This window comes from Oryctolagus cuniculus, chromosome 5 (genome assembly GCF_051225735.1).
Source record: "Oryctolagus cuniculus isolate XC-2025 breed Fujian yellow rabbit chromosome 5, ASM5122573v1, whole genome shotgun sequence".
NCBI classification, from domain to species: Eukaryota; Metazoa; Chordata; class Mammalia; order Lagomorpha; family Leporidae; genus Oryctolagus; species Oryctolagus cuniculus.
Genome location: NC_142871.1, coordinates 149,633,122 through 149,645,846, shown reverse-complemented (window position 1 = coordinate 149,645,846; position 12,725 = coordinate 149,633,122). Strand labels below are relative to the sequence as shown.

The 12,725-nt window shown below is 41.1% G+C and overlaps 1 long non-coding RNA gene across 1 annotated transcript in view; it reads right to left on the bottom strand.

The window, feature by feature from the left end:
• Positions 1 to 499: 499 nt before the first annotated feature.
• LOC103349704 (transcription factor SOX-4) overlaps positions 500 to 12,725 on the bottom strand; it is a 524,220-nt gene continuing 511,994 nt past the window's right edge. Inside the window, exon 7 of the long non-coding RNA XR_016234237.1 lies at positions 500 to 860. This is a non-coding gene — a long non-coding RNA (transcription factor SOX-4). The remainder of the gene's footprint in view (positions 861 to 12,725) is intronic.

Sequence of the window (12,725 nt, the reverse complement as noted above, 5' to 3'; positions counted from 1 at the left end):
GGTACTGCAAATTTACACACTAGTACCCACTTCCCTTGCACTTCATATCCAAAGATTAAAAATTCTAACAGGCAATAACTCCAATTGATTCCCTTCCTCCAAGAAAACACTCTACCTACTTTGTTTGCTCTCTAGTGCTATCCAGTGGCTGCTTTGTGTCATATATTCAGAATTCAGAATTTGTAGTTGTTTTCTATGTGTCAGTCCATAGGCTCCTTCCTGGTCACAGCAGACAGAATTTTTCTTTCCTTTTTATTTGATGTTGTTTATGTTTCAGGAAGCCCTGACCTTGACACCAGTTGGGTCGATGAAAGTACTCCTTCCTTCCAGCCAGTAAACAAGATGCCTCTTGGAGTTTTCCAAGAATAGTGGGTTCTTTCCAGTTACATCCATGCTTGTTTAAAAACAAATACCTTCCATAAACGGTTGAGGGTTATGGATAAATCAAGTTGTCAAGATGACTCTGGAAGCTAAATGATCCTATACTGGAGTGAAATAATTTTTTAAAGATTTATTTATTTATTTGAAAGTCAGAGTTACACACAGAGAGAAGGAGAGGCACAAAGAGACAGAGAAAGAGCAAGAGAGCGAGAAAGAGAGAGAGAGAGGTCTTCCATCCGCTGGTTCACTCTCCAAATGGCTGCAATGGCCAGAGCTGCACCAATCCAAAGCCAGGAGCCAGGAACCTCTTCTGGGTCTTCCACATGGGTACAGGGCTCCACTTGGGCCATCTTCTGCTGCTTCCCAGGCCATAGCAGAGAACTAGATTGGAAGTGGAGCAGCCAAGACTTGAACTGCCACCCATATGGGATGCTGGCACAGCAGGCGGCGGATTTACCCACTACACCATGGCACTGGCCCTGTGAAGTAATTATTTAGAGATTTATTTATTTGAAATGCAGAGTGACAAAAATAGAGATAGACATTGGCTGGGTCACTCCCACAAATGGACACAACAGCCAGGGCTGGAACAGGCTTTAGCAAGGAACCATGAACTCCATCCTGGTCTCCCATGTGAGTGGTAGGGGCCCAGGTACTTGGGCCATCTTCTGTTACTTTTCTGGGTGCATTAACAGGAAAGTGGATCAGAAGTAGAATAACTCAAACTGGCATTCCAACATGGGATGCTAGCATTGCAAGTGGTGAATTAATCCAATGTGCCACAAGGCCAGCCCCAGTGATGTAAATATAATAACATTTACATCAGAAAGGTTAATATGGAAACAGTATTTGACTCAGGATAGAGATATTTGGAACTCCAGTCAGGTATCATCAAATCACCTACTACATCTAAGCCTCTGTTTGCTCATCACTAAAAATGTCCATATCAATTCTAAGACTGCACTGAACTTTTGGACATATAAAAAAAACTTCTTAGATATAAAGTATTACTGTGTTATATAAACATCCTCAGTTTAAGGCATAGTGATAAACACTAAAGATCTAAATCTACAACCCGACACCATCAAATTATTAGAGAACATAAGAGAAACCCTGCAAGATATAGGCACAGGCAAAGACTTCTTGGAAAAGACCCCAAAGGCACAGGCAGTCAAAGCCAAAATTAACAGATGGAATCACATCAAATCGAGAAGTTTCTGTACTGCAAAAGAAACAGTCAGGAAAGTGAAGAGGCATCCGACAGAATGGGAGAAAATATTTGCAAATATTTGCAAATTATGCAACTGATAAAGGATTGATAACCATAATCAAAGAGATCAAGAAACTCCACAACGAAACAAACAACCCACTTAAGAGATGTGCCAAGGACCTCAATAGACATTTTTCAAAAGAGGAAATCCAAATGGCCAACAGGCACATGAAAAAACGTTCAGGATAACTAGCCATCAGGGAAATGCAAATCAAAACCACAATGAGGTTTCACCTCACCCCAGTTAGAATGGCTTACATACAGAAATCTACCAACCTCAGATGCTGGCAAGGATGTGGAGAAAAAGGGAACACTAACCCACTGTTGGTGGGAATGCAAACTGGTAAAGCCACTATGGAAGACAGTTTGGAGATTCCTCAGAAACCTGAATATAGCCCTACCACATGACTCAGCCATCCCACTCCTGGGAATCTACCCAAAGGAAATTAAATTGGCAAATAAAAGAGCTATCTGCACCTTGATGTTTATTGCAGCTCAATTCACAATAGCTAAGACATGGAATCAACCTAAATGCCCATCAACAAAAGACTGGATAAAGAAATTATGGGATATATACTCTATAGAATACTACACAGTGGTAAAACAAGGGGTGAAATCCGGTCATTTGCAACAAAATGGAGGAATCTGGAAAACATGCTGAGTGAAATAAACCAGTCCCAAAGGGACAAATATCATATGTTCTGCCTAATCTGTGACAACTAACTGAGCACCTAAAAGGAAACCTGTAGAAATGAAACTGACATTATGAGAAACAATGACTTGATCAGCCCTTGTCCTGTCAAGGAACAGCTTACCATTTATTCTTTTTAGTATACTATTGGATGATCTCTTTAATTAACACAGAATTATTCTTAGCTGTTTAAAGTTAACTAAAAATTGATCACTGTTAAAAACAAGAGTGAGAATAAGAGAGGGAGGAGATGTACAGTTCACCACGTGCTCACTCAGACTTACCCCTAATGGTAGAGCTGGAAATGTGCCATGGGACTCCAAATCCCATTAAGTTGGCCTGTACCAATGCCATCTTACTAGTTAAAGTGACCAGTTTAAGTTCATAATTGATCAAAAGATAGGATTAAGTGTCAAAGGGAATATGCTTCCCAACATGGGAAGCAGAATACACAGCACACTTATAGAATGGCAAATGCCCTAAATAGCAGTCTGGCCTCAGAATCAGCCCTTAAGGCATTTGGATCTGGGTAAAAAGCCCATGAGAGTTTCTCAGGCATGGAAAGCCAAGACACTGTGGCAAAAAATGGTCTAAATGAAAGATCTCTGTGAGTGAGATCCCAGTGGAAAGAATGGGCCATCAAAGAAAGAGGTTCCTTTCTCTGAAGGGAGGAGAGAACTTCCACTTTGATTATGGCCTTGTCTAAATAAGATAGGAGTTTGTGAACTTGAGAGGCTTCTATAGCCTTGGCTGCCCATAACAAGAGCCTCGGGTGATTACTGATGTCATAAATGAGTGTCAATTGTTAAAACAACACTGTGCACTTACTCCTCTTTTCTTTTTTCTTTTTTTTTTCTTTTTTTTTTTTTTTTTTTTTTTTGACAGGCAGAGTGGATAGTGAGAGAGAGACAGAGACAGAGAGAAAGGTCTTCCTTTTGCCGTTGGTTCACCCTCCAATGGCCGCCACGGCTGGCGCGCTGCGGCCGGTGCATCGCGCTGATCCGAAGGCAGGAGCCAGGTGCTTCTCCTGGTCCCCCATGGGGTGCAGGGCCCAAGCACTTGGGCCATCCTCCACTGCCTTCCCAGGCCACAGCAGAGAGCTGGCCTGGAAGAGGGGCAACTGGGAAAGAACCCGGTGCCCTGACCGAGACTAGAACCCGGTGTGCTGGCGCCGCTAGGTGGAGGATTAGCCTATTGAGCCGCAGCGCTGGCCACTTACTCCTCTTGTAGGACCTCTGTCCTTAATGTGTTGTACTATGTGAATTAATGGTAAAGCTAGTCTTTAAACAGTACTTTATACTTTGTGTGTCTATGTGGGTTCAATCTGTTGAAATCTTTACTTAGTATATACTAAGTTGATCTTCTGCATACAAAGATAATTAAAAGTGAATCTTAATGAAGAATGGGATGGGAAAGGGAGTAGGAGAGGAAATAGTTTGTGGGTGGGAGGGTGGTTATGGGGAGAAAAACTGCTATAATCCAAAAGTTGTACTTTTGAAATTTATATTTATTAAAGTTTTCTTAAAAAATATTAACATTGTTCTACTTACTCTCTTCCAAAGCTTACTATCATCAAATAGTCCTGCAACTTGTTTGGGATGATGGTGGATATCCCACAAGTGTACTGCTGTTATAGCTGCAATGTTTTGTTATTACTAGCAAACTCATAAGCTCTTCAAATTTTATAAGTCCACCATTATCACAAATCCTGTGCGTAATTCTCTTTTGGCTTTGTATAAATTTTAGAGTGAATTTTCTTGAAGCCAGCAAGTTGCAATAAGGAACAATACTGGGACTGTTATAGCTACACAGCAGGTGAAGTCACCACTTCATTGTTGGCATCCAGTACTGGAGAGCTGTTTTGAATCCCAGCTGCTCTGCTTCCAATCCACCTCCCTGCTAATGCACACAGGAAATGGAGCAGAAGATGGCCCAAATACTTGAGCCCTTGCCACCCATGGAGTTCCTGGTATTGGCTTTAACCTGGCCCAGGATTCACTGTTGTGGCTATCTGGGGAGTGAACCAGTGGACAGAAGTTGTCTCTCAGTCTAACTTTCTCTCACTGTCATTCTGTCTTTCAAATTAAAAAAAAATTTATAAAAAATTGCAACACATGTGACACTATGGAGATCAGGAACCTCCTGGCAATTGATTTCCATCAGTTGGTTGGTTGTGCACTGTTAGCTGACTGCACTCATTGCCGGGTACTTGTTAGCATTTCAAGTAAGCTCACTGGCATTAAAATCTGAATGTGGAAGTATGATTAGCAGCCTCCAGAAGGAAGCTCCCACCCTAGCCATAGGAAGCTCATTCCTCTTGAGAATTGCATCATATTCTATCCTTTTCATACAACACAGCCCACTGAAAGCAACTCCCCACTCACCATGGTATTCACAAGGATTCAGATTTAAAGACTTATCTTCCACATGAGAAGTTGGCAAGCCATGGTATAGATGTTCACTTTCCAGAATAAATATGTAAGCCACACATATAACTTTAAATTGCCTAGAAGCTATGTTTAAAAATATACACTGAAACAAAAAACTTTAGGGTGTATTTTAATCTAGTATGCCCACGCATTACTATCTTAGCATGTAATCAGTATTAAAATTAATGAAATGCATATTTTCTATTGGTTTTATCATGCGAGGTCTTCAGAATCTAGAGTGTATTTTATCCTTACAGCACCTCTCAGTTCATGCTGGCTACATTTCAAGTTTTCAATATCCAATCCTACTCCACAAGGTTAATGGCAACCATATTAGACGGGACGAAGTCCAGTGCTGTTTTCATCTAATGGTGCCCAACTACAAACATGGGTGCAAAGTAACCAATTACACTATTAAATATCAAAGACTACAAAATGGATACAATTCTGGTAGCCTTTAAGACCTAGTTCTCTCTCTCTCTCTCTCTCTCTCTTTTTTTTTTTTTTTTTTTTGTACAGAGTGAGAGAGAGAGACAGAGAGAAAGGTCTTCATTTTTTCCGTCAGTTCACCCCCCAAATGGCCACTACAGCTGGCACGCTACACTGATCCGAAACCAGGAGCCAGGTGCTTCCTCCTGGTCTCCTATGTGGGTGCAGGGCCCAAGCACCTGGGCCATCCTCCACTGCACTCCCGGGTCACAGCAGAGAGCTGGACTGGAAGAGGAGCAACTAGGACTAGTACCTGGCGCCCCAACCGGGACTAGAACCTGGGATGCTGGCGCCGCAGGCGGAGGATTAGCCAAGTGAGCTGCGGCGCCGGCTTAGTTCTCTTTTTTTAACATCAGATAGTCAATTTATTAAAAAAGTGGTTTGATTAGGCATCTATAATGAACATTTTAACCTCCTGGCTCACTGCTGAGGGAAGTAGTCTGTTTAACAATCTCAGAAGGATTATGAAGTCAACACATTGCTGTGGAGTCTCACTCAGAGCTGATTCCACAACTTAGACACTTTACCACCAGGTGCTTCTCTTGCAGTGATTCACAGAGTCTTGGTAGGCACCCAAACTGCTCTGTTCACTTTGAGCCTCTGTTCAAGTCACCACACACCTTCGCCAGGGACCTGACATTGTTGTGGCTGGTCAGGGTGACCCTAACTCAGTGAGCGGCCACCTCTGGTTCCACAGGCCTCTCTCTGGTATCTTTAGTAGCCGTGGCTGGGCCGGAATTTCCTGACTAGTTCCTCCAGGACAGCAAACAGCAGCAGTGAGGCAGGCACACGTCGGGTGAAAACTGCAACACCGCTGGCACGACCAGGTCTTCCTCAGAAAGCCTAGGTCTCTTCTTTTCCTCTGTCCTTTAACGGAAGGAAAACACCAGGGAAATAGTTCCTTGGGATACAGCTTCTTCCTCTGATTCACAACACAGTCCATAGACCATGAGTGCAGAAACAGACACTCTGGTCACAGCTTCAAAATACAGGATCACGTTTCCAGGCATGGACAGACTGGCAGAAGAGCAGGGCTGGAGGCGAACTTAAGCAATTATCAAAGTGCTATCCTCTTACAGTACAAAATGATCCCTGGAGAGAGAAATGACTCACATACACTCAAACTGCCAGTTTATAGCAGAGCTGGACTGGGAATCTCACTTTTGTAGCTTTGCATTATCAGTAACTTTGTTATAACGAATACGTTGAATTTCACCCCTTAGGGACCTGCTACTTATGTATTTCTACTACATAGCATCACATCACTAGGACCTTTTGTAACACATCTTAGGTGATGAATCAGCCCAAATGACTTCTGAAGTGGACTAATTATGAACTAGAGATAGGAGGACTAGGGTACAGCAGGGCTGCAGAACATGGACAGCACTAGAATCAGGGAAAAAACCGAGCCCTGGTAAAAACTAACTGCATGACTCGGAGCAAATCTCTTAGCCTCTCCATGACTCAATCTCTTTAGCTGCAAAATGACTGGCAGTGGAAGGCTCAGATTATTTCTAAGGTCCCTTCCACCTGTAAGATACTTATTCTAATTCCTGCTAGACAAATGATTATATAATAATAACCTTAGCCCACTACTTAAAGGAAAAAACAAACACTACCACGTGTTCTCTTTATGAACATGTCTAAGGATTGGCATTTTATTGAATGCTGAACTTCTTGATAAAGATTTAAAAAGTGAATATTTAAGAAATCACTACTATAATAGTTTTTCTATGTGAGCAAGCATACTATACCAGTTAGCATTATACAAAGCAATAGCACAGTGAAAAACATCACACTTTAATTCAGGAAGTTTTATTTTACCTAAATAAAAATGGGAAATAATTTATAACAATATTGGGTAGAAATTTCATTTGTTTGCATTTCAAACTGAAACCTGGTGGTTTGTGATGGGAATTTTGGTTTAAAATATCTCAACATTGCTCTTCCTGCATTCAGTTCATTCCACAGATATGTTTATAGCACCATTTCGGGGCCAGGCACTACTCAGCGGTAAGGTAAATTGATACAATACTTTTCTCCATGGATATTAGTGTCTGAGGGATAGGTATAAAGAAAATTAAACTAGGCTTTCTTTACCATTGTGTATATAATAAAGCCATGCAATCGTTCCTATATTAAAAATTGATCTTAAAAGCAGCTCCAAAAAAAAAAAGAGAGATCATAATCCATGTTTAACTTTTAACCTATACATGTGATTAAGAAGACAAAAAATGGTACATTGGTTCTAAAGAAAGAGTCCTGGAAATACAAATTCCGGGAAATACAGTAGAGCCTTCTGTGCTAAGTGAGTCATCAAAATTCCTAACAGGTCTCCAGGATGGAGCCAAGACCCAACTCCTGATTCCTAGCAATCAGCAGGAACATGGAGAACTATTAAAAAGGAGGGGTACTAGCCGGTGCCGCGGCTCACTAGGCTAATCCTCCACCTTGCGGCGCTGGCACACCGGGTTCTAGTCCTGGTCGGGGCGTCGGATTCTGTCCCGGTTGCCCCTCTTCCAGGCCAGCTCTCTGCTGTGGCCAGGGAGTGCAGTGGAGGATGGCCCAAGTGCTTGGGCCCTGCACCCCATGGGAGACCAGGATAAGTACCTGGCTCCTGCCATTGGATCAGTGCGGTGTGCTGGCCGCAGCGCGCCAGCCGTGGCGGCCATTGGAGGGTGAACCAACAGCAAAAGGAAGACCTTTCTCTCTGTCTCTCTCTCTCACTGTCCACTCTGCCTGTCAAAAAATAAAAATTAAAAAAAAATTTTAAAAAAAGGAGGGGTACTATATTCAAACTCTGATTGCTGGCCCTCATTTTGAACTAGCTCTAAGTGATTAATATTTTGTAAAAGACTCTCTCTTTATACTTACACGTGTTGCCTAAAAAACCTTTTTGGCTTTCGTCATTTTATAATTAGGAGTTGTGAGATTCTGGCAAGGACTGATGATTGCCAAACATCACTCCTGTCAGTACTGTGTTTTCTTGTTGGAAGCAACGTGAAATGAAAAATTCTATAGGATAGTTTTCTCATAAAGAAGTCTAAAGAGATTTCTTTAAAATCACAAGCTTCATTAATCTTTTCACCAAAAATACATTAAAGTTAAAGCTACCCATGTTCATTCTTAGAAAACAATATTGGCATTCCTCATTCTTTAAAAAATTTACTTATTTATTTTGATGTATTTGAAAGGCAGAGCAACAGAGAGGGGCAGAGAGAAATTTTTCTATGTGCTGGTTCATTCTTCAGATGCCTCCAACAGCCACAGCTAGACTAGGCTGAGGCCAACTCCACGTGGGTGGCAGGGACCTAGGCACCTGACCTGTCATCCATTGCCTCCTAATATCTGTGGGCATTAGCAAGAAGCTGGATGAGAAGCAGAGGCAGAACCACCCTCATCCAATGGGCCACTGTACCCGCACTGGCATTCCACATTCTTACAACTAGAAACCAAAACCAAACGGACTCTGTGGTATGAATTGCGATTGTCATGGCTTTAGCAAAAAGATGAAACACAGGCTTCCCTGTAACAGAACAAGGAAAATCCCATAAACCCACACTAGCTAGAGAAGTAAAAAATATTGTAGGGCCATTGTCCCCCGCTGCGTATCTATGAGTCTTTTGGGAGACAGAGGCCTATTTCTGATAACAAGAGCAATAGACAGAGTCTAAGGCAAGAGAATCAAACACACTGGAAAAGAAAACAGGGAAAGGATCACTTCTGTAAGGAACAGCCAAATGCCAATTTTTATGTACTGGCTTCTTTCAAAATATTCAATCACACCTAATAATTGGCAGAGAACACAAAAAGGCTCTCACTCCCATGCTGCTGCATTCACTCCCCCTGGGGTTCACGGCCATTTGGAGCTGCTACCAGCAACAAGGGAAAAAACCCCAGGGAGACGAGAAATGTTCAATTACACCCCTACCCCTCCTGCGCCCACATCTATCTGTTATTAATATAGTTTAGCCTTGTGGGTTAGGAAAAAGGGTCCTTAAAAACATCAAAAGGAACATTTTTCTAACATTTCTCTGTTAGAGTACTAAAGGATTTTTTTATTAAGAAAAAATATAAAGGCAAGCTAAAATACCAACTATCAAATTCATTTGATGTTTCCTGAACACTTTTCATTTAATAAGCTTTTCAATGGTTTGTTAGAACTAAGAACATGTCTCACTCACAGAATAAGATATATGTTTTATGAAATCCTCACAAAAGAAGAATGTTCATTCTTGCTTTACACTGATTTCTATTTTTGCTATTTTAAAAAATTGGCTTCTCAATACTATACTCTGTCTAAATAAAAGTGTGTAATTCGTTGGTTCCCATTGCAGAAGCTATAATAGTGTAGGTAGGTATGTGTATTTTTTCACTTAGTTCCATTTTTTAAGTCATGTCTGACAACTTCTGGGGTAGATTAACTTGTAAGAATCACCATTTATACTTAGTAAAATTCTAAGTGACTTATTTAATATGAATTATTAGAATGTACAGAATAAACTACCTCTGGTAGTCATTTGTTTCACAAATATTTAAGTACTTAGAGTGCACCTATGGCTCTCCCAGCCGCTGGGCATACCATATTAAAGGCACGGTTCTCCTGCCCTGTGCCACTTACAGTTTAACGGAGAGGTGATCAGAAAGGAAAAAATGCAGAATAAAGATTGAATAAGGGCTTTGCATGGTGTGACGGGGCGGGGGGGGGGGGGACTCTCACAAGAAGACAGCCTAGGACACATCTGGGAGTCAAAGAGTTTCCAAGGGGAGCATGATTACTGAAGACATGCCTGGAAGGGCAATGAAGAATAACAAATGCTCTTAAAAAAGTCATTGGACACAAAATCAGCTTAATACTGAAGAATGTTTGTGGCCATGTGTTACTCCCAAGCCATTTAATCAGGATAAACTTTCTGGAGGAGATAAGCCTTAAACATAATTTTCAAATAAGGAATTTGTAGCCTTAGGGTAGAAGAGCAGGACTTTTTGTTCTATCTGTCCTTACCTTAAAAAGACAAAAACCAATCTGTGTCTCTAGGACATTCCTAGAAGAGACTATGCTAAAACACATAAAACCAATTAAAAAAAATAGTGGTGCTACAGCGAGCACACATTTCCTTGAGAAATATCGATGCCTCTAGACTTGAGTGGGCTTCTGTATCTGCTCTGCTCTAGGCTTCAGGGCTTCCAATATGTGACTCCTGAAAGAGAATATTCTAGATGTACCTTGAATGGTATCACCAGGAGCTCTGCAAGGTAACCAGTATCCTAGTATCCTGAGTTTATCAATGAGCAAGTTTGAAGTTCATTAAAGTGTCCCCATCACACTGCTGGTGGGTTTCAGGATTGAAATTTAAACACAGTGGGCACCTAATACCTGGGCCTGTGCTTCTATATAACTGTTATCCTTGCTTAATTACTTTTCCCAATCCACCTGACATGCAAATTACAAGGTGAGTTTATTTTGGTGCAAAAAATAGAAATCCATGTACTTTCTTCATAAGATACAGTTTCCATGAATTTTGAAGATTTGTTTTTGTGTGTGTACATGGATCTCAGAGGTTTTTGCACCAAAATAAACTTTTCATGCCATTTTTCATACACTTTTTGAAATCCCCTCATATAAGGCCAACATAGACTGCTGCGTAGCAAGGAGGAAAGCCAAGAAAGGGGTGCGAATAGGTAGAACCCCTAATATTAGAAGTTAACTACTACCTAACAGAGAAGGGACCAAGGAGAAGGAGAAAGGGAACTTCTGGATCAGGTTGTTGAAAGAATTTACATGGATTAAAAGAATAGGGGAAGAGCAAAGTGGCACAGTGGTCAGGGCACCACTTGGGAAACCCTCAATCTATATTAGAGTGCCTGGCTTCAAGTTACTGCTCCACTTCCGACCCAGCTCCCTGTTAATGTACACCCTGGGAGGCAGTGTTGACAGCTCAAGTAACTGGGTCTCTGCCACCCTCATAGGAAATCTAGATGGAGTTCCTGGCTCCTGGCTTTGGCCTGCCCCAGTCCTGGCTATAGCTAGCTAGCATCTGGGGAATGAGCCAGTGAATGAAAAGATTCCTATTTTTCTCTTTCTCTCTCTCTCTCTCTCCTCTCTCTCTGTCACTCTTCCAAATAAATAAAAACTAATAAAACTTTTTGAAGAAGAACAGGTAAATGCTAATCTAACACAACAGCTGTGATTCCAGATTGACCACTTGGCCCATTTTGAATTTTGCACAGTTCTTTAAGCAAGGACAGCAGGCTTCCTCCTTGCAATCAGACCCAGGATGAAAATTCTGAGAGGTAAAACTGTTCCATTTTGCTTTTTTACAGGACAAACAATTTAACAACATTATGTTTTAAGGAAAAATAATAATCTTTTCTTTCATCTTTGAGCTTTAAAATATACTGTTGCATCTGTGTCATTACCAAGTGAATAAAGTTTGCTCAATTAGCAACATGTTCTCATCACAAATAACATGTATCTGCCCCTTGTTCTGCTTATTGTTAAATTGTTTTCAATCCTCCCCGTTTTAAGACACTGAGCTCTAATATAGGTACCAGGTGTCTTCAATATACTTACCATGTGTAAGCCACACCCTCAAATTATCAAAGGGAATAACAACATTGACACTTCCAAATGTTTGTGGAAAAAACAGAAATTGAAGGTAAGTTTATTTTGGTGCAAATAAAATGGAAATCTATGCTTAGTTTTCTCACAATATTTGTTATTCATGAACCTTTTGAAAACCACTTTTATGTGGATTTTAAAGCTTATTTTGATGCAAAAAAAATTTATCTTATAATTCCATCTCCATAAACTTTTTTCAAGTATTCTCCTATACTTGGGGGTCTAAAGCCCACAGACCAGATCTAGCCTATTGCCTTGTTTCTATAAAACAAGCTTTATTTATTTTCATTTCATTTGAAAAGGAAAGAGACAGACAGAGCTCCCATCTGCTGGCTGACTCCCCAAATGACCACAATAGCCAAGGCTGGGCCAGGCCAAAGCCAAGAGCCTGGAACTCAATACAGGTTTCCCACATGCGTGGCAGGGATCCAACCACTTCTGCCATCACCTTCTGCCTCCCAGGGTGCACATTAGCCCGAAGCTGGAATGGGAAACAGAGCTTGGATTTGAATTGAGGCACTCCAATATGAGATGTGGGTGTCCTGAGAGGCAGTTTAACCACTGCTCCAAATGCTTGGCCCTGTAAAGCAAGTTTTGTTTAGACACAGTCTCACTTGCTCAATCAGCAGTTGTAACTGACTGTTTTCTAGTTATACCAACCAGAGTAGCTACAGCAGAGATTTACATGTCCTGCAAAGCCTAATGTATTTCCTACTTGACTCTTTATAGAAAACTTTGCCAATCCCTGCCCCAGACCACTAATAAGCCTACAAACAGAAGACTTCATTATTCATCTCCAAAATTTGTCTCCTGAATGCTCATTAATTCACTTTTGTTTATTTG